The sequence below is a fragment of the Pinus tabuliformis genome, chromosome 5_2, assembly GCF_031772625.1.
Source record: "Pinus tabuliformis cultivar Carrire ecotype Pingquan chromosome 5_2, CPIR1, whole genome shotgun sequence".
Lineage (NCBI taxonomy): Eukaryota > Viridiplantae > Streptophyta > Pinopsida > Pinales > Pinaceae > Pinus > Pinus tabuliformis.
This window is the reverse complement of record NC_142306.1, coordinates 58,724,492-58,748,475: the sequence shown is the minus strand read 5'-3', so window position 1 is coordinate 58,748,475 and position 23,984 is coordinate 58,724,492.

Here is a 23,984-nt window from a genome sequence, read left to right as displayed (position 1 = left end):
TAAGACTACTCTGCAAACAAAGAAGGAAAGTTGCTGCTTTACCAAATTTTGTCTTGCCACTAAAATGCTTAGATAGAAGATGATGTGTTACCAATCATTTCGTCCAAACAATAAAAACAAGTTTTAAGATAAAAACAAAGCACTTTCACTTCGCTAAAAAGGAAATCAAATGAAAAGCAAGTTTAAGAAAGCGAAACTCAAAACTTTCAAAAGATTTTCTTTCAATCAAACCAAAAAGTCTTTTTCAAAGGAAAACTCTCAAAAATACTGACACCAATGATTGATAAACAAACAACCAAACACTTTTGTGAATTGACACCTTTCAAATGATGAGAACTCAACAAAAATAAAATGTGTTCGAAATCGCTTTTGACAATCAAAAGCAGCAATGAAAGTCCAAGAAATCAAAAGACAAGTTTCAAGAAAATGGTAACAAACAACTTTCCCGAAACGAAGGAGCAAATGGTCATAAAAATGATTTCGTTAAGCAAACAAAAATGTCATGAAAACAAAATGGACACAAAGATTGAACACAATCTTCCCACTCTGCCGAAACAAAGCAATCAAGATTCTTAAACAGAAATCTTGTGTGTCAAAAATCAATGACGCTTGCAATCAACGAAAAACAAGACTAGCACTCCTTATAACTAGAGAGAGTTCGAAACAAGATGCCCCCTATTCAACAGAGAACTGTCACTGGGAATTGACTGTTTTAAACTGACCCAAACCACCAGACAGACATTCAGCAAAAGAAAAATTATAAATCTTGAAAATTATGTGATATACGCGCCTGCAATTATTTGCAGAATGCGTGTATACGCGACTGTAACTAAGGAAACCTGCGTATACGCGGGTTTACTTAGTGCAACTTGCGTATATACGCTTCTGTAATCCAGAAAAAGTGCGTATATGAAGTCTTTCAAGAAAAAATAAAAAAACACAAACTGAAAAACTGGAAAAGCTTGGAGTTCAAGAAAATATCAGACAGTCAGAACCAACAAACAGAGGGACTGAGCCTTGATTGGCTTGAGGACTACCCAAACTAGGAACAACAAGAGTGTTGTCCCCAGCGGAGTCGCCAATTCTGGTTGAAGGGAAAGTACCCCTAGGGTCCTTTGGGCTAAGACTCTACCAGACTGAAAATTGCTTATACAAAGAAACACACACACACAGCCATCTTTTTTACTTTTAAGCCAATTCTAATGTTTAGGGTACATACCTAAGGTCCTACGTTCGAGAAGACCGTTAGGGTGCAAACCCTTCTTGGAGTTCCCTTCTTCTTTCTTTGACCTGCAAGACAAACAAATCAAAGAACACAACAGTACATGTATAGAAGTTTATATATAAATCATCTTTATGCTATAAAGTTAGTTATAAAAAATCTTTAAGTAACCACTTTCATAAGAATTCAACACAAGAATCTCATAAGCATAAAGAAAGATTATTCGGGAACAAAGACGTGTTTCTTTATATATAAAGGCAAATAAAGTACATATATCGGAAAGATATCACCTGAACACCTTCAGCAGGCTCCAAGCAAGCTTCCTCCCGGATTCGTTCCAGCCTCCAGCCTCCAACAAGAGCTCCTTCCAAGTCTTACTCAATGATGATGTCAAGGATGAATGATCACCAATACACATGGAAACAAGGGTTTCCTATGCAAAATGGGGGAAGTGCAGAATGCACCAAGGACTTCAGACCTGGTCTAAGGGAAAAATCTCAGCATAATAATCTTGCTCTCCTTTCTCTCTCTTCTCCCTCCCCTTGGCCTTCCATTTGATGTCTTTTTATACCCTCTCCAAAGTAGTTTTTTAGTTAGGAGTTGGTTGGGAACAGTTGGGCCACGGGCACTAACAGGTGATCCAGCAGGTAAACCCGCGATCACCGCCCGAAAAAGAGGAAATTATATTTTTTTTAAGTGTTTTAATAGATACACGCGGGTTGGGTATGACAGACCCGCGTGTACACGCGTTTAACACAGGGCAAAGTCACGTATAGGGAATAAAACACTGTTTTTTTAAATTTTTGGACCAGGTCTGGAAGGAGGGGTTGCCCTAGGCCATAAGTGCAGCATCACAAACCATAAGAGTGAGATTTGGAGCTATAACAGCTGAGCATGGGAATGCCCGCCTCAGCTAGATCATGAAAGCAGAATGAAAAATAATGTATTGTATTGTATTTTATTACAGGTCACCTCTCAGCGATTGAATGAACTTCGGATCCTCCTGATAAAGCATTTCACCCGATAAACGACCTCATACTTTAGGGGGCAACTGTTATAGACATTTTTGTGCCTTACAGCATGAAGCATGAAATGTCAATAATCTAAGGGATCCAAAGTCCCTAAACATGTTGTTCCTACCCCTAGAGGAACAAGGTCAGCAAACCACAGCACTATATATCAGTTCTCCACCTGAAAACACTCAAAAACAAGCTAATTCTGGATCATGTCAACTGCTCCACTGAGCATCTGCGCTGAATGTCAACTGCTCCACTCTGTACCTACGCTGAATGTCAACAGTAATGAAGGCTACCTGCGCTGGGCGAGTTTGGCCAAGTGGCACAGTCATTCCTCAAAGTGTCAATGCCCAGGAAGCTTCCAAAATGACACTTGGATTAGGGAATTCGCCTTGTGATGAGTAAGAGGGTCTAGATCTCCAAGTGGAAGCAGGAACCTCCAAGTGGACTCAAGAACTGAAGAATAACTGAAGTGGGAGAGGACACTAGTCAGCTCCATGCCAAGCTCAAGCTGACTCATCCTTTCTCCAAAACTCCTATATATAGAGCTCTCTCATGAGGTCTAGGGAGGCTGGAATCTTGTGTATGTAAGGAAGTGTTGTTGGTTTGAGTATAGAACTATTGTGTGATTTGCTTGAAGGAGGTGCAGAGGAGATTTCTTTCTGCTGGGAGGTGTTGCTGGATTGGGCCTTTTATGGTTGTAACACTCTCAGAACTTTACTTCTTCCATTAATAAAGCATTTGAGGTTCTTCTATATGCATGTGTCTCAATGGCGAATTGATACTTGTATATTTGATTTATTCTAATCCTTGAATCAATTATGAATGTATCCTTCTTGTAGTTTCCCTTTCTTGTTATTTTGCAGGATCTTGGTGTAGCTGGGCCAGTAAAAGAGCAAGGAGCTGGGAGCAAGCAGCAAAGAGAGAAGATTGGATCAATCATTAGCGGAAGATAACGGTTAGTGGATCTCTTTCTCCCCTCTCTCACATCTCATAAAGAAGTAATCTTGAATAGCTTTGCATTCAGTTGTTGCTGAGGTACTATCACCCTTAGAGTGGGATAGGGTCATTCTGTATTGGATACTTTTCCCAACAACAGTCAATGCTTCCAATTCATTCAATGTCGCCTATGTGTTCAAGAGAAGTCAATTAGTAAACTTCATCCTTTGCAATAATTATAAGCCTTCATTTTCATGACCACCATTCCTAAACCTTGTGTCGTCAATCACATTCCATCTCCAAAAATCATTATACTCATTTCGTGTCGTTGATGTGGGATACATCAAGTTCCTCTTGTGACAAGTCGCTTCCTGTCGACATCAACACATTATCTAAGAAGTTGACTTAGAAACACCCTTCCAGTACCTTGAGGCTTTCATACATCAATGCCAAGTTTCTCGCTTCTGACGATAGGTTGACATCATTGGCCTTTGACCAAAATACTTTGTGTGGTGTTTGAAATCAAATCATTCATTCACACCATGCAGAATGTACTGCAGTACCTTGAGGATCATTATCATTATCAGTGATTTCTCTCGCATTTGCTAACAACTTACATCATTGGCTGGTAATCAGACGGTGTCTTCCCATGTTCTACTTCAGATCATATATTCACATGGTTAGACTTGTACTTGAGCAAACGATTGGATGAGATAGAAGACCCTGGATCTAGTTTCATCCATATGGGCTGCAATTTTAGGAGTACTAAATCATATGTGCAATGGATTTACATTGACGGTCATTCCGATCATGGGTCTATATCTGTAGACAATTGTCTATGAACATGTAATGAAAGTTTATATGGTGAGCATGGGTATGCCTTCCCTCAGCAATTAATGTAAAAATAAAATATCATGATATATGTATTTTAATTGATGCAGGTCACCTTCCACTTCGAAACCTCTTGATTACATCGTAAGGCATTTCATTAGACATTTGAAATTTTCAACTTCTTGCTTTAAGGGGCAACTATTACATATCCATTTGGGAACATCACTCCCATCATCCACATGAGTGTTTTAGGGTTCATGAAACCCTAATTCCAGTTGCTACATGCCCTAAACAAGTCACCCTTTTGAACGCCTCCTTTCCAAATAGTTTCATGACTTGAAGACATCCTAAAATGACCTCTAGATGGATAAACGTAGGAAGGCCCATGCAAGGGTGCACTGCAGAGTAGTTAAGTCCATGCCAGGGTGCTCTGCAGAGCACTTAGGCCTTCATTCACCTGCACTGGGCGAGATTGAGCAAAATTCACATAGGATTTGGGGAATATTCTTATCTTTTGGAGTCATCTATAAGGCTCTCCTCACTTATCAACTCATATGAGCTCACAAATGGAAGATGAATGAGTTAAGATGCATCCTATCCTCTCATCCCTTCCTCCATGGAACTAATTCTATGTATGGAAGGCCATTCAATACCACCATTTATGACATAACCTCCTTAATATCCCTATAATTTTACCACTCATCTAAGTGATCAGGGGCTGGACTATGTTGAATTGTAAGGAGATAATGTTTTTATGAGAAATGGATTTGAAGCAAGTGTTGTAATGCTACAAGTTTATCATGCTTTTGATGTGATGTGGATGGGATCCAAGCTAGAGGAATGACTTTGAATCAAAAACAATGGTTTTAGTTCCTTATTCTATTCAATAAAGTATTTGAACCTTTGTCCCATATGATTGTATTGTTATATGATACTTATATGTGTGAAATGTATCTGATTCCATTCACTTGTAATCAATAGATACTTTGCTTTGATTGGTTCTTTGTCTTATGTTTGTGTTTACAGGTACTTCTCAACTATGTTAAGTATGGGAAGGAGCAACAAGATCAATACAAAGGAGACAAGAGGAAAGCGTAACTACAAGTAGGTCTTCTCATATTCTTTGTCTTATATACTACTTATAAGAAAAGGAAAAAGTGCTTTAAACTATTGTTCTAGATATGGCTACTTATCTAGGGAATTAGTATTTGTCCGTAGATACCAAATTCTCCAAAAACATTAGGAAAATTGATTTCATTTGATCAATGAAGAGATTAATAGATTCAGTATTATCCAAGAATGGATAAACACCATCTTCGAATGGAGTACTTCCAAAAGGAGAAGAATTATTTAAATAATATTCACCTTTCTACTTATCCGCTAGTGAAATGTGATTACCTTGCACCCAATCATTGTTTGGATTTGGAAGACACTGATCGAGCAGAACAAGGGGAAAGACATCACAAGAAAGAGATGATATAGGAGGACAAACATTGTGACACCTCCTCCCACATTTACCCAATCACTAGCCTACTAGGGTAAACATGAGATGAAGAGTTACTATGACATTACCCAACCCCCTATCTCCAGTTAAGGAAGTGGGGCCTACAACTGAGACTTACTGACAACAAAATGACATCATATAGGTACTATAGGTCACCCAAGAACAAAAAAAACACCCCAGGTGATCAATCGCTGAGAGGGAACTTTGTTTCAGTGACCTAGACTACCAATCACACCTTTGACACTTCCTCCATGTAGTTGAAGGCCTCCAATCGCACTCACAACCCTTGCTCCATGCAGTTGTGACCTAAATTTCTCAATTCAATTCTTGTGGTCCCGATATTTGAGCCACATTTTTAGGCCAGCCTCCAGACCACTTCCCATAACTTTCTAAAATGTTCTATAATGATAAACGACTAAATTAAAATGTTACTTATATAAAACCTAAACAAGAACTTGACCTAATGAGGTATAACCATGTTAGTCATTTCATCAAACATACGGTGAACATGTAAACTACATGTCATGAATGCATATTTGATCATAGGAGTATAAAAATTATTCCAAAGCCACCAAGTTCTAATTCCCTCTCATAATGGTTGAAATAACACTCATTAGCCCATGCATTCATTAACCAAAAAATACTTATCAAATCCTAAACCAAACCATAGCTAGAACACATTACAAATCAATGCTTATAACCAAAAAATAACCATATTATTAACCATGCAAAAACACCCATGAAATTGTTATAATATCAAGTATAAGTTCCCATAGAATATAATAGGAAAATATCTCTTACTAATATATGCAATAGCCAACCACATCATGGACTTCCATGTACCGCTCGATCATATATTGAGCTGAACCAAACATTTCTTTCAGCCAATCACCCTCATGCCATATTCCAAGAACGAATGTGGGATCTCAAGACATAAACAACCATGGATTCCTATAGATTAAACCACATCCACCCTCAAGCTACCGTAATCTTGCCAAAATTGGTCAAGAGATTACTAAGCCCAAAAAAAACTTGGATGCCTCAAAGTTTCTCCACCAGTACCTTTAGGAATTTTCTTTTCACCACCCACCTGTCAAGGGATTCCTAGAGATTAAACAACCTCCACCCCCAACCCTTGGGAATTTTCCTGAGACCACCTCACCTGGTTCCGAAACCTTCTGACAATCAAAATCTCAACTAAGAAAATATTTCCATCACACCATGGCTACCTGAAAACAGTAAGGCAAGGCTGAAATCATTATCAAACTAGGAAAAACCCATGCCAATGAAATAAAATGAACCAAATTACCAAATTCATGTACCATGCATTCACACATAAGTTAGGAAATTGCACATGCACCCTGATACTTGCAAAATCCTCTTGTTGAAGCTACTTGATCCAACCTTTCTTGCTTGTCCTTTTCTTTCTTTGTCCTTCCTTTTCCTTCCCTTGCTTGCTTTATCCTATTGGTTCTCTTCTCTCTCTAAAAATAAATCTAATGTCAAACTAAAATAATATATGTACTAATCCTCGTAAGCCTTTTTATCATTAAGGCCTCTATTTTTTTCATTTTCCTCTATTTTCCCTTCAATTTTCCTCTCATGCAAATATGTGACCCCTCGTCTCACTTTCCTTCTATTTTCCTTTATTTTCATAAATAAAATGACAATTAATGCCTCTTTTCCTTTTCCAATATATTTTCCAATGTCGTTTCCTTTTCCAATTTCCTTATCCTTAATAAACCAAAAGTGACAAGCACTAGGATATTTTCCCGCATTCATCTTGGAATGTGCGTCCAATGACCTTGGTATTATTTTTCCTTTATTAACTTTATGACATGAACTTTTAACCTGGGGTTGTTGCAAGCCCCTACCCCATAAGGGAACACTGTCTTGGGTGTTCTATGACACCTATGATGAGAAATACCAATGAAGGTTGAAACATACTACCCATGGATATTTATAACTTAGCTTGATGCAACATTTACAATGAACAACCTACCAAAAAGCAAAACTAACATGACAAACATGACAACATGACAACATGAAAGCCATATTGCTTATTAGAGCTTCATAACACAACTCATTATATTATTTACAATAGAAACCATACATAGATATGTAAATATACCAAAAAATCATTTTCCCTCACTAGAAAATAATGAAGGATACATAGCCTGCATCTGATTAGTCATCTCCCATGTAGCTTCAGCAGGCCCAAAGTGCATCCATAGCACTTTAACTTTCTCGATTTCTCTATTATGGGGCATGAGTTGTTTCCACTTCAATATGCATTGAGGTTCCGGCTAGAATTATCCTTCTAGCTCCAACTACAATATAGACCAGTCAATCACATGATCAACACCCTTCACATATATTTTAAGAAAAGAAAACATGGAAAACATCATGGAATTTCATTGTTGGTAGTGGTGCAAGTCTGTAGGCCACTGATAAAATACTCTCAAGGATCTCAAAAGGTCCACAATACTAAGGTGACATCTTGGCACAAGATCCAATCCTCAAGGATATCTTCTTGGGCTTGATGTGTAAGTACACATGCTCCCCAACCTAAAACTCCTTGAATTCCTTGTGTGTATCTGCATAACTCTTTTGATTCTCCTATGTTTCCTTTAGATTCTTCTTGATAACCTACATTTCATATTCCATATCAGCCAGCATGTCTAATCCAATCACTACCATGTTCACTAGATCACTCTAGTTTATGGGAGTATTACAAATATACTCATAAAGTGCCTCCAATGGACTCATCCTCAAGGACTCTTTATACCCATTACTATACATAAACTCTACCAGTGGAAGATACTCTTCCCAATTCCTCTGCTAGTGCATAACATACATCCTTATCATATCCTCCAAAATCTTCTTAACCCTCTCTATCTCTCCATTTTTCTCTGGATGACAAGTTGTACTGAAAGCCAACCTTTTTCCCAAACCTGAAAAACAACTCCTTCGAAAACCTAGAGGTGAACTTTGCATCTCTATCTGATACAATATTCTTAGGAACACCATGCAATCTCACTATCTCCCTGATGAAGATGTGGGCTATCTCAATAGCTAAATTAGTGTACTTCACTGGAATGAAGTGAGCTACCTTAGTTGACCTATCAACCACAACCATGATGGAATCATGTTGTCTATATTTCATAGGAAAAATTATGATGAAATCCATGGAAATGACCTCCCATTTCCATTCCAGAATTGAAATAAATTTCAATAGACCACCTTGATGTTTGCATTTTGTTTTTACCTGTTGACAATTCAAACACCTTGTGACGAAATCAACCACCTCTTTCTTAATATTCGGCCAATTGTAGAACTTATTCGCAGTTGTTAGAGTCTTTTGACATCTTAGATGACTTGAATATGGATTAACATGAAATTCCCTCAAGCTAAGCTTCCTGATTTCATTGTTGTTCGACACATAGATCTTGTCCCTAATCTCACCAAACCATATGTCATGAGATGATAATCCATATCCTAATCACCTATATTTTGCTGTTGTAACCAATGCTTAAGCTACTAGTACCTGTCATCCTATTCTCCTGCCTGTAAGAATTGATAATTTTCCTGATATTGAAGTCAAACTCATTGAGCGTGGCCAAACATCTAGCTTTCCTGGCATTGAGATTAGGTTGGTAAAATAAGTATCTCATACCACTATGATCACTCATCCAAGCAAATCTCGTACCAAGAATATAGTTCCTCCATATCTTCAATGCATGAATTATTATTTCCAACTCAAGATCATGTGTCACATAGTTCAATTCATGTTCATTCAGTTTCTTGACTCGTAGCATACCACATGTTCCTCTTACATCAGGAATCCACCAATTTTTCTCTTGCAAGAATTTGTACACAACACAAACTATTTATCTAAATATGAAATATTTAGAACTTGAGAGTTTGTAAGCAGTTGCTTCAACTAATCAAAATTGGCAGCACATTCCTCTGTCCATTCAAATTCATTTCCTTTTCTCTACAAGGTTGTAATAGGATATGAAATTTGTGAGAAGTTCTTGATGAACCTACTGTAATAACATGCTAACTTCATGAATGATATGACCTCATCCACATTACTAGGAGCTTCCCATTCCATGATAGCTCTGATTTTTTCCAGATCCACAGTAATACCTTCCTTAGAAACAACATGTCCGAAGAAATGAAATTGTATCTAGAAGAAACTTCACTTACTAAGCTTGGCATACAACTAATGTTCTGTCAACAATATTAACATTGTTGCTAGGTGTTCTGCATGCTCTTCCTCATTCTTAGAGTATATCAATATGCCATCAACGAATATTATCATAAACTTTTCTAGATAAGGAAGCAACACACTATTCATCAAAAACATGAAATTAATTGGAGCATTAGTCAAACCAAAAGGAACCACAACAAACTCATAATGCCCATACCTGGTCTGAAAAAAAGCTTGTAAATGTATTCTTCTTTGATGTGAAATTTATGATATCTTGATCTCAAATCAATCTTCAAGAACATTGTTGCTCCCTTCAAATAATAAAACAAATCGTCAATCATCACCAATGGATACCTATTCTTGATGGTTACCTTTTTCAACTGCCTGAAATCAATGCCCAACCTAAGAGTACCATCCTTCTTATTCACAAGAAACATTGATTCACCCCACAACATTACACTTGGCCTTATGTATCCCTTTTCAAGCATTCCCTTCAACTGTAGCTTCGATTCCACTAACTCTAGAGTGTTCATCTTTGAAGGTGCCTTTGATGTTGGTGTTGCTCTTGGTACCAACTCAATAGAAAACTCCACTTCCTGTGAGACAGAAACTATGAAATATTTGTTGGAAATGCATCCTGAATATGCTGCAAAATTAGATACCTCTTCAATACTTTTGAATCCTCAACATCCTTTCCTTTGTCACAAAAAACATGCACTACAAATAATCCACATCCTTTCTTGCAATTGCATTTTGCGTACATAGTTGTAACCATTCTTACTAATGTAGGCTTCTTCTTATCCTGCAATATTCTCTTCTCTCCATCATCATCCAAGCACTCGATATCCTTCTCATAAAAACACAACTTAGTCCTATGAAGGTACAACCAATCCAAGCCAAGAAGCATATTATATGATCCCAAATGAAGCACATTTAGATGTGTTCATGTAGGCATGCCATTCAGCTCAAATGCACAAGATCTCAACCAATGATGAACTATTATCTTTGTAATTGTAGCCAAATACACCAACCAAGACTCTTCATGCACTTCTTTCATCAAACCACACCTATCCACCAAGTCAAGATTAAAATAACTATAATTAGATTTAGGGTTAATCAAAATGGAAATAACTTGATCACAGAGCTTACCTTTCATCTCAATAATGGATTCCTGGTAATCTGCCTACTCGTTATAAAATGCTACATAGATCTAAGGAATGCATTGGCCCACATCCCTAACACTTTGTGCCTCCTAAGCATTGTATGTCTGAGGTATGCTACCCTGATACAATGGAAAATCCTTCTTGCAATGATCTTTGCAACAAATCCAACATTGCAATGGCTCTCTGCCACTACCCTTATTTTGTTGTTCCCCAGGCTAAGGTCCATGTCCATTCTTTGTTTTACTGAACTACTTGTAAGCAAAAACATTTTACTTCTCACTTTCATCCTAAGGTCCTCCCCACTTTGGTGGAAACTTTCCTTTAGTCTTATCATTCCATTTCCAACCCTGCTTAGACTCATACTTATGCTTCAATTGCTCATAAGAGTGCTTAAGCTTCTCAATGATTTCTTGTAGCAACCGAGGCTCATCATACTTAATCCACTCCTTGAATTCTAATGATAATCCACTTATTAACCTTTGAACTTTCGTCCTCTCATCCTTAAGATATGAAAGATACCTCAATAATTCCAAGAAATTAGTCTGTAACAGTCCTAGTGAAAAGTTCATGTAATAAAAGTTATTAAAGGAAAAATAAGACCATGGGTAAGGGACATGTATTCCAATCTGAATGTTAGGAAAAGATATCCTAGTGGGAATCACTGGATGTGTGTTTTTTCTAAGGAAAATAGCAAAGGATAAGGCAAAGGCATTAAAAGGAAAAAACACATTTTTGGCACATTTATTTATGAAAATAAAGGAAGTTAGGAGAAAAGGAAGGCGAAAGGTCAGAGGTTGCATGTGAGGTGGAAAATGAAGAAAAATAATGGAAAATGAAGAAAATAGAGGCCTTGTTAATAAAAATGCTTTTAAGGATTAGTTGGCAAGGTCTTGGCTCAAGCTTGGTCATTGTAACCTTTTGTTAGTTCAAGTTTGGAGCTATCTCATTTCTCTCTCTCTCTCTCTCTCTCTCTCTATCTCTCTCTCTCTCTTTGCCACTTAAAGTTTTCTTGGAGCACTCTAGCATTGGATGAAGGAAGGAAAATAGGGATCAGGCAGCTTTAGCAGGAATACTTGCAAGTAACCTTTTGCATGTGTGATTTCCTAGCCAGTTTGGACATGCATGGATTTGCATGTTGGTGTATGGTTCTCTTGCTTTTGGTGGCATAGTTTTTCAAGGTTATGATAGTGTTTTTCAACCTAGCATTGCCTCGTTCTGGATGCCATTGTGTTGGGATGTTTATTTTGGGTTTTGATCTTTGATTTGCAGGATGGATTTTAGAATCCGAGGTAGAGTTGGTCTCAAGTTTCATTCCAAAAATCCTAGGAATCCCTTGATTGATTTTTTTGGGATACAGAGTAAATCCCGAGGGAGGAGTCTCAGTTTAGGGCCTAGTGATCTAGGTTTGGATTGTGGTAAATCCTGAGAGACTTGTCTTTAATTAGGGCCTAGTGATCTGGGATTGGATTGTGGTAAATCCTGAGAGACAAGGAGATGGAAAATTCCTCAAGGATCATGATGGATTTCAAATGGCATTCCAAGTTGGGTTCAGTTATGATCAGAGCATTAGGTTTGCTGTGATCAAGGTTTGATGAGGGTGGAGGTGGTTTAAACTCTAGATTCCCTTGGTCTTTTTTTGGATTGGTTTTTCTATGAGATCCCACATTCATGCTTGGAATATGGCATATGGGTGACTGGCTGAAACAAATATTTGGTTCAGCCATGTCTACGTTCAGGTGGTACGTGGAAATCTCGAACTTGGTCAGATTTTCCTATGATTAATAAAAGCTAAGTTCTCTTATGTTTGTACTTGTTTATATGTGGATTTGATGGTTTTCATATCTCTGATATTTACATAACTTAATGTTGTTTCTCAGCATGGTTATATGATTGGTTCATGTCATGGTTATTTCATGTATTTACTTGTAATTTCTAAGTAGATGGATGAAATAACTAATTGATGTTATAAAATTTCAATGGAGAAGGTGGTGGTCCTTCTCATTATGTTTCATAAGCTCTTTTTGTAATTCATGATATGTCTTGTATCCTAGACCTGTAGGTTGCATTGATGCCAAGTGTTTGATACACTGTTAGTCTAGGTTGGGGATGCTAAAGTTGAATTTTGATTTTTTTTTTATATTTTCATCATGTCTTTGATGGATTCTAGAGGTTGTAACAAGTTATGGGCAGAGGTCAGGATTTTGGGCTAGAAAAGTGGCTCAAATCTGAGGACGCTGGCACAGATCTATTGAAAAGTGTCCAGTGATGCTAGAACATAGGCCTGTGAGACTCACTTCGGGTTTTAGACATTGTCATGCCTATAGCATGAGAGAAACCAGGGGCTAAATGGATTAAAACATTAGTGGGACTCAGGGATAGGATGTCTGAGTGGCTAACATGTCTCCTGAGGGTGTTTTCGATGATGTGGATGGTTTTGTTTGATATGTTCTGCCAATTCCATTTCCTTAAGGTCATGAAGGAGGTTGAATCCCTTATAGTGACCTCTCTCATCGCGTGTTCTATTTTTTATTGTTAGTTTTTGCTGTGCTAATATCAATTACAAATTTCTAAACATGTGTTTGTTTATTCCTTCTTGTCCTGAGTTTTCATTAGTTGTTTATGTATGTAAACAGGTAAATTTCCTTAAGCTTAATATGACATTAATGAGAAAAATAGCTTCAAAAATAGGTACTGAATAATAGACATTTAATGTACAACAAACCATCAAAGAGACACTTTAACACATTGTTTTGATGAAGGATTTCACCCCTCCTAGGCTACATCTCCTTGGTCTAGCTTCCATGGCTTGGGCCTCTGTATTATCTCAATATGGAAAAATGATATTTCAAAAATTTCTATGGCTCCTAATACCTATACCAATGTGATCAGAATGTCAAAATTAGCTAATAACACCTCTTCTCGAGTTCAATTTGGTCGCAAATTGACTTCTCTATGACTCAGACACCCTTTTTCCTAGAAAACCTCCTCTAAATTAGGAATGACTCCAGTTAGAGCTGATAAATGTGGAGGCGGGTTTGAAATTAGTGGCACTACCAAAATTTTGTCATTTTAAACTCGGTCTTAATTAATGATTAACTGCACTTAATTAGCTTTAAACCTGGATTAGCGCTAACCATAACCTTAAGATCTGACGGTTTGGTGGGGGCTGTAACATGTGATGGTTAGCATCGCATTAAACACTGGAGACAAAGCTGTTAGAGTGGTTAACCATTTTGTATTATAACCTTTGCATTCACATGTTGGAGACTATTGCGGTGTTGGTGAACTATCCGCCGAGTTAATACTAACCGTAACTGTGTTGTGTGTTGTTGCAAGCACATGTGGATAGCATTAACCATTGCAGGCTTGTTTGGGGTGTAGTTAACATAGCCACATGCCCAAATTTTGCAGTAATAGTCTTTACGTTCACATAGCAGTGGGATGGCCTATGGACTAGCCCTCCTAACCACCCTCTCCAACATCACTAAAATTTAAATGAATGCGAAAAGCTATACGGTTAAGTGACAATGGGCAGCAAAGATCGTTAAGGCTTGTGGTCTGTGTGCGAGAGGTCATGGTTTCAACCTTGACTTCCACCAATTTTTTTTTTAACTGCACTCTACCTAGGCTATTGGGAGGTGCCACATGGTGGCCTCTCGGCTTGCCACATGGCATTATTTCATTGGCCCAAAAACAAACCAACTACACTGTGCCAACACACCAATACGAAACCCAATAAAATGATGCCACTTGTCCATCTATGATTCGTTGTTGACCATCATTGGACCTGCCTAGTCACTTACCACATCAGTAGTAAGGACTACTAACTGTGCAGCCACTGGGGATATTTTTGCAAATTTCACCTCATTAGCAAAGCGATCAAAACACAAGAACTTTCTCATACGAACTTTCTTTTTAGATAAATGAGTTGCATTAGGATTGTTTTTCCGAGACAGACGCGATAATTTAGGTTTCGAGACATTTTGAGAACTTTTATTTTTGAGCTAAATACTGAGCACCTGATCATTCCTCCCCACTAGAAGCCTTTTGGACCCCAAAAAATACTATCAATTGTTCAACAAGTGAGGGTACAAATCCCTCACCTTCTCAATCTACAACCATTTGACTTGAGGAGGCTTTTGTCCTTTGAGTCCCACTCTAAGGTATTCAACATCCCTTGTCTTCAAAGTCTTGATTATTCTGTCAAGTATGAGATCTTGCTAAAGCTCATCTAGATATTTTGGTGAGAAATCATATATTAACGACAATTGAACATGCTCTCCTTGATCATCAATCAAAGGAGGCTCAAATAATCTCAAAATTATCAACATTAACAACACAGTATATTTGCATATAAGGAGGCAAATCAAGCTTAAATGCATTTTTACCAATCTTTTCTAGAATTTTAAAAGGACCATAACCAATTGGATTAAGCATTTTACCTTCCCCTTGAAGTATCTCTTTGCTAATATATAACCAAACTTCATTGCCAACTTGAAATTTATGATCAACTTGGTGTTTTCCATGCCTTACCTTGTAGCAACTGTTGGGCACGAGATCCCCCAAGGGATGTTTTGGGGCTTAAAGCCTAGATTTTGGTTGAAAGATGTAAATCTGATGTAAAGACTCCACATTTGGTGGGCGCGGAGCATGAAGTTTGTACAAGAGTCATACGGTTGTTTTCCCTTAATTTTGTAATGTAATTTCGGCTTTAGAGATCTACCCATGGTCCGTAGACCATGGGATTCTAAAAATAGAGTGAGGCTCTAAGTTGTAAATCAATGAATAGGATATAATGATGGAATAGAAGGATAGCAGAATATCTAAGTGTAGAGTCAAGTCTTTGGGTAGTAGAGTAGGAGAAGGCTCTGCAACTGAGTGTGCAGAGGCCTAGTAGTCCACAGCTCAGTGCGTGGACCCCTGCAGTTGTGTACGTAAGGCAAGTTGATTCTGTAACCATTAAAGCATTAATAAAGATAAATTTTATACCATTACTGTGTATTCATTTATTGTTTTCTGCATTGAATGTATTTGGTATAAATTACATTTATGTTGTTTATATAATGCGTGAACTTATATGATTGTGTTGATGAAGTAACTGTGAGATAAAGTAGTTATTTATGTGAAGTTAACTAGCATCTGTAAGAAGATAAGTAAGATACATTATGTAATTTTGGGAAATAGCGCAGATCACTACCATAGAAGCGTAAAAGCACCTCAGCCCCTGGTGAGGGTTGCTTGAAGGTGGTTATAATAGATCATGAAGGTATCACAGGTAAGGATAGTGTGCGAAGTTATTCATAGTGGAATAAATCGACCGCTCAAACATCTCAAGGGTGCGAAAACTTGGTTCCAGCATCCCCCTATACTGCTTCAGGTGAGACTCTAGTCCACACACTATAGGCTGATGCCAAAAGGGCTAGTAGCGTAGGGATTTTTTTGGCGAATTAACTCCGAACTTGGGTCAGGCCCCAACAAGCCAACAAATGATTCCATTAGTGGGATTGCAATTTTCATTGAGATGTCTGATGTCATATCATTGGAATCCAACTAAGAAGGAAATTGAAGGTTGGTTGGATAGGACGATTCACAAGTTCACGATGTAGGAGAACATGAATCTGCAACTGACAAAAGAAGGGTCGTTAGACTGCTACGTGTACACACAAATCCATGATATATTTTTCTTATATTTCCATACTCAGATGTATGAGTGGATCGCGAAGCTAGCAGATATCCAAGGAAGGTGAAAGCTTGATGGTCCTATTGTGTGGACCCTAGAGTTGGTGCACAGATTGGAAGCATCAGAGGATAAGATTGTGCGTGCTGTTGATCACTGGATCGATCAAATTATAGGAGGATTCATTACTAAGTTCATGGTAGACACTTCAGTTAGCTATAACAAGGAAGAGCGACACTTTCTCAAAGGACCACGAGGTAAGTACATAAAGTCTTTGAATACTTGGATTAAAATGATATTGTGCGAAAAGAGGGTTATGCAATTACCTTCATGTTAGGAGCTATGAAAAGTGGAAAAACCTACAGAAACAAAGGAAGTAAGGGACCAAAGAATAGCACTTTGATTTCACCTATGTGAGGGGATAAGGAAGAGCTCACGAAGGTCTCTCCACAAAGTGCGATCTGTCACACGGAATGAGTCATTCTTGCGGACAAGACCGACCTCCCTAGTATCTAATGATATCTAGTGACAAGCAAGCCAATCAAATCCTATCTTTCTCTAAATACACAGTTTATAAATAAAGGCAAACAAGTGTTTTAGGCCTACCTTGGGTCCAATGCAAGTTTGTGGAGGCCTCGCTCCTTTGATCCAAATGAGCTCTCTTGTAGCGAATCTGAAAACACAAACAAGCACACAAATTAAATAGCACCTGAAAAGCCAATAACATAAAGCATACTTATCATGATGATCAAGGAATTCATGAAACAAATGACATAAGACAATTTGTTGAGAAAAATGAATCTGATTGTATTAATTCAAATCAAAGAAGAAATTTACAACCTGTGCCTTGATGTTGTACAAGCTCATCCCAAGGTCCAACAAGAAGTCTCCTCTACTTTGACAAGTTTCACTCTCTTCCCAATGAAGCCAAAAGGTATGTGATCTCTCCTCTGAAGCTTAACTAGGAAGTCTCAATTCCACCAACATTTACCCTCAAAAATGTTCAGCTTCTAACCTCTCTAGCAACCAGCCCAATGCCTTAATTTATAGTGTAATGGAGGGAAGTTACTAGGTCCACCTTCAAAGGGATAAAGCCCTCCTTCAAAGGGATAGCTCCTCTCATCAAGGGATTAGCTCCTTCTCTTTTGGGATGCATGAACCACCTAAGGGCGAACCATCCACATCAAAATGCCTTCTAGAATCATATAGAATTAACCCAAAGTGAGTTTTTTAGAATAAACTTGCGCCCTTTTGACTTTCACAGGGGTCCACACCCACTCCTTTAGAGACAGAGTGGGCAGGTCCGCGGGTAATATGAACAGGGGGTGCGGGACCGCAAGCAACAGTGAGAGAAAGTGTGGAACCAAAACTTTATTGATTTTTAAAGGTCTTTCTCTCATTTTCAAAGCTTGACATGAAGAGCTGAGGTCTGAGACTTGCTTAGGAGGATAGTATGAATGATGATAGACCCATACTGACTGCAAATAGTCATGGTGACAATATTTTGTGTAACAGATTGCCCCCTAAAGTGCGAAGTTTGTAGTAGATGAGGGTTTCATTTATCATCTAGGAAGAGTGAAGTACTTTATCATTTCGAGGATCATCTTGTGGAGAGCCCGGTTGGAACCTGTAAAAACATTCAATGCAAAATATATATATGAGATCATATCATAGCTGAGGTAGCATTCCCATACTCAGATCAAAACTGACTAGAAAACTAACTACTGCTCTGATATAGGAATGATCTTGTAATGCATCACAAGTATAGACACATGTAGACACAAAATGGACGCAGCCATCTGTTTATGAATAGTCCACAATATAATGAATACAAAATTCCTCACAGCCTGGATGGTGGAAACTAGATCCAGGGTCTTCATTTCTACTTCTCGAAATAGTACGATTCTATCCATGCGAATGAATGTGTTGAAGTCAAACATTGTAGAAACCACTTGATTACCAGTCAATGATGTAAATTGTTAACAAGTATGAGAGAAACCACTAGTAATGTCAATGGCTCTTAAAGTACTTAGTACAATCCATGAGATGTGAATAGATGTGTTGATGTCGAACATGTCACGGAATCTTTTGATAGAAGGTCAATGATTCAACCTATCATCGAAGGTGAGAAACCTGCCATTGAGGCATGCAGATCCCAAGGTACTGATGATTTCTAGATCATCTTTCTAGATAATGAGCTGAAGTCGATAGAAAGCGATCCATCGTAGGCAAGCCCACAACACGAAATCGTAGATCAAGTTTGAAGAAATTTAGTTGCAAGGACTGACTCAGGGATGGTCAAGATGAATGACAGATATTTTGCAGATGAATGGCTTATTTGCATTGACCTCTTGAACACATAACGACACAGCAGATGGTTTGGTGACAATTGACCCAAAGTTAATACCCAGAAACTGGCTGAAGACTTTCAATATGGCTTGATCAACTGTTAGGCAAAGGATTTCCCAACCCAGGTGAATAAAAGTGTCATGTTCAAGAGTGGTTACAAAGTATGACAAATAGGCTCATTTTTCTCTCTTTTCCCCCACCATTTCTGGCAAGTACCTCTTTATTTTTGACAAGCTTAAGGAGGATAACATTTGCTTGGTTATAAGATCATCCTTCGGATGAGTCCAACTTAGTTTAAATTCGAACCCTAAGAAGGAGTGGTCCGTTCCTGTTTGTAATTGAACAAGTTCTTTACTGTTAAATTTTAACAAGTCCAGTATAGGAGAAACTCAGAGTTTTTCAATTTTAGAGAGTCTGAAAAACTTAAGAAGACTCCATGGTTGACATTTTTCGTAAATTTGTGTCTCCCAAGCCCAAAAAAGTATAAAATAATACTTGAGAGAACCGCTTGATCATTACAACCAAGGAGTACTTTTCGTAATTAGTGTCTCTGATCCGAAAAATTAAAAAAGAAATCAATGACACGTCGTTTTATAACCAATATCGAATTTGAAACGACAAAAATCTGGCAATCTTTTCATGTTTTTACGGTCAAAAAAGAGCTATAAGAGGACTGTCTTTTTAGTTCCATTTTAATGAGTTTAAAAAGAAAAACTTGGCGATCTTTTCATGTTTTAGGAGTCATAAAAGAGCTTAAAGGTGACTCTAATGTTTTTCCGTCGAAAATGACCGATTTCGCCTGAAAAATCCGTTATCCTGAACAAAAATGCAAACATTACTCATACCTTTTTAAAATGGATAAAAACGCTGCAAAAGTTACCTCTTTAAAGTGAAACATAAACAAATTAAAAACTCATTTATTCAAAAAACTTATAAAAAGGGCTTTTGTAAATTCATTTTTACCGTTTGAGTTTTGGGTGAGAAAATAGAGCTTTTGGTCATAAACTTCCCGTGAAGATTGCGGAAAATCCGTCCATTGGAATCGAGCGCCGTCTCCTCCAGGTAATCCACATCATCCTACTCTTTAATTTCATCCATTTCAAAGTGGTTTTTAGGTTTTAATTTCATTTTTTAAAGGATTTTTAGGTTAGAAACCCACGCGCAGGGGCCCGCAGGCACAACACAGGTAGCCTGCGGACCCCAACTTTTTCACAATGGGAAAAGTGTTAGGGGTCCACACCTGCCATGAAGGCAAGGTGTGAACCCATGCACTGTCTCTAACCGAGAGGGTGCGGTCCCTGAAACAAGGATTTTTAAACCTAAATCTCACAAAATTCACCCAAAAACTTTGCTTTTAGACATTCTAATTCGCCTTTTTGTTGAATGTAGAGTATACATCATGCTTGATTGGTGAGAACGGGAGCATGAGGATGTAGATCTCGCCGCGATAAATCATCAACCTTTGATTGATGCATTGAAGGCATGCGGCTTATATAAATTCTGGACCATACCTGGCATGAGGGCCCAGGTGGACGTTTTGCAGTGGCTGGTAGACAGGTGGAGCATACAGGACTAGTGCTTCTTCATTGGTGGTCACCAGCTCAAAATGGAGCCGGCAGACATATACTTTTTGACTGGTTTGCCTAAGAGAGGTGAACACTTGACTCTATTCGGGACTAGGCCAGGTGGCCAGTCTGTCGATAACCTCTGGCTAGAGTTCTGTAACAACCAGACTAGAGACAAAGGGATAAATATCAAAACCATATCCCTTCCTGAACTCAAGGTAATTGAATTTACTATTACCAGGCTCTGCGATAGCACAACGCTACATGTAGCCACTGGATCCCAGATGCGGATGGCAGTTGACTGCTTTCGAGGCATCGTCTTCAACTGGTGTGATGCTGTGTTGGCTAATATAAAAGGCCAACTGACTAGAGCCAAGAACGGAAAACTCAAGACCTTTGGATATGGTGCTTTAGTCAAGACCTTTGGTATAGAGAGGGTTCCGATGTTGGTTCCACAACACCTCACTGTTGGAGCTAGACTTCCTCGAGAGCCCAAACTGATGCGATGGGTTGCAGTTATGGCCCGTCATCCTGAGGAGGGGACAGAGGTCGTTCGATTCACTCCTGAGTATTTCCATTGGTTGGAAAACCAGTTTTTTGCTATTCAGGACTTTCCTTATGCTGGGGTAGATTTTCGTGGTGACCCAGACATGGCTCTTCCACCAGGAGAGCAATGGGATGACTCAGGTATAATCACTTTCAACATTTTCTATATTTAATTTTTTTTGTTTTTATCTCGTCCCAAAATTGATAGTAAAAGTTTCAAATGCGGATGTGGGTCCACGGCGACCAGCCACTCTCCGGCCCTATGAGAGGAAACAACCAGCTGCAGTGGCACTAGCCCCACAGGACGAATCAACAGAGACCTTGGCTGAATTGGAGAGCCATCTAGAGAGTTTGACAGGAGTCATTCTAGAGATCGGCATAGATGACATTCCTCTTCGACTACAACACTATGTGATTGAGGTCCCAGGACCTTTCAGGAGGTTCCTTTGTAAGGTGGCCCGTACAGTGGTTTCTTATCAAGATCATCACCAGTGATAGGATGATCGCCTATTGTAGACACATATGACATTTTTGCTTTTTGTACTATCATTTTTGCCGATCATAAGGTGTTTTTCAACCTATGATTGAAGACGATGTATATTTTGACACACTCCTATATTATACTATATCACTATTACTAGCTTATCTTGTAAAACATGTTATGGAATGTTTTTAAATTTACTTGTATGATTATTGCAAATGTCTACTTAACATTCAAGAAGCAATTGCATTTGCTAATATATTTAAATATCTTGGAATATGTTGATATTCAATATAATCAAATTCACGTTCGAATAGATGCACTCTCAAAAATAATCTCAATAACACTAGATTTCTAATGGCATATACTCTATTAAGATGTAATACAACGAGTTCATAATCTAACCTCACTATCAAACTCTGAATCCCAAATGAAATAGATTCAGATAATAACTCAATCACTGCACGATACTCGGCAATGTTGTTTGTTGTTTGACCAAGGCTTACCCCATGCATAGATACCAACTCGTCAGAGGGCGAATAGATAAGCCAAGCTGTAGAAGAAATGTTCTGTGTATTACGACAAGCACCATCAGCAAAACCAATGTATGTTTCGAGAGGCGTCGACATCTGCAATATCAAGAGTAAAACCAAGATAAGCATGAATAATGACGAAAAACACTCTCTAAGGTAAGCACACTTTTTAAACTAAAACACACCAGATAGAAAGAAAACTAACCTAACTAAAAATCTCCACACCCAAATTTTAAGCATAATACCTCTTCAGGTAAAGACCATTTATGGGTTTAGCTAAAGAGACCCCGTAAAAGTCTACCAATTCATAGGCCCCTTTTGCTAGCTTTCGCTTAACAACATAAAGACCATGCCACATGGGTACGAATTTCCCAGCGCCTAATTTATCATTTGCTTGATCGTATAATAAGACTAGGTCTCCTTCCGAAAAATTTCGAGGGGTAACATTTCGATCATACTGAGCTTTAATACGTTTGGCATGAGTTTCGATCGCTAATGCAGCATCACGTCAATTCTCATCTAGCTGAGCCAAGTATAACAAACATTTTTCCTCTTCGGAAGTGGTTGTAAGTAACTCAATGGCCATTTGCAATGACGGGATTTCGCATTCAATGGGTAACACAACTTCCAGACCATAAACTAGTTGGAAAGGAGTGAACCGTGTTGACGTTTTTATTGAGGTTCGATACGCCCAAAGCGCTGAAAATAGCATGTTATGCCAATTCGACCTATGAATCCTAATGATTCGTCGGATCATGATGACTATAACTTTGTTGATGGCTTCAACCAAACCATTAGCCTGTGGATAATACGGAGTTGAACTATCGTGATGCAAGCCAAGCTGGCTTGTAAGTTCAGTCATCATAACATTTCGAAAATGACGCCCATGATGAGTGATAATCGCTTGTGGAACACCAAACCTAGCAATTATATGATTGAACATGAAAATCACAGTAGTTTTGTCGTCTGCCTCAAATGTAGGCATCGCCTCGGCCCACTTGGTAAAATAATCTACCGCAAGGATGATATATGCATGCCCCCTAGTCGAGTGAGGGTTACATGTAATAAAATCGATACCCCATTTTGCAAATGGACCGATAGCAATTATAGGGTGGAGAGGAGCAGGTGGAGTGTGCATCTTTCGATCAAAAATTTGGCAGTTGTGGCATTTTCGGACCGCGTTAATACAATCTTTAAACAAAGACGGCCAGAAGTAGCTAGCGCGCAATATCTTTTGGGCTGTGGCATACCCAGACATATGACCGCCACATGCTCCAGAGTGACAGTCATTTAGAACCATTTCAGCTTCCTCATGAGTTAAACAACGTCTAAAAACAGAGTCTGCCCCACGATGATAAAGAGTATCTCCAATAATTCTAAATTGTTGGGACTGGAATCGTATTATTCTATGTTCTGACCTTGAAATTTCTGGCCGAAAGGATTGGATCTAGAGATAAATGATGATATCCCCATACCATGGATCTAAAGTGATGATTAGAAACAAGGATTCATCCACAATGGGCTCCTCTACCACAGTTTCTGTGTCAGCACGCGGGAAGTCACACATTAACTCCGCAAAAATTAAAGATTTCTTCGACTTAGACTTTTCAAATTCCAAGTCGAACTCCTGTAGGATCACAATCCATTTGGAGTACTTGCCCCCCAGCAATTTCTTGGTCAAACTATAGTTCATAGGGTTGCAATCAGAAATTACTGTAGTTTTACATAGTAAAATGTAATGACGAAAACGTTGGACAGCTTGAACAGCTGCCAATGCCAATTTCTCCACATGTGAGTATTTTAGCTCAGTTGGATTTGAAGTGCAACTAAGGTAATATATCACATGTTTAGTACCAACTTCATCTTCCTGAACTAACACCATTCCGATGGTGGAATGGGAGGCGGCGAGATACAAGAAGTAGTCCTGGTTGTAGTTGGGAGG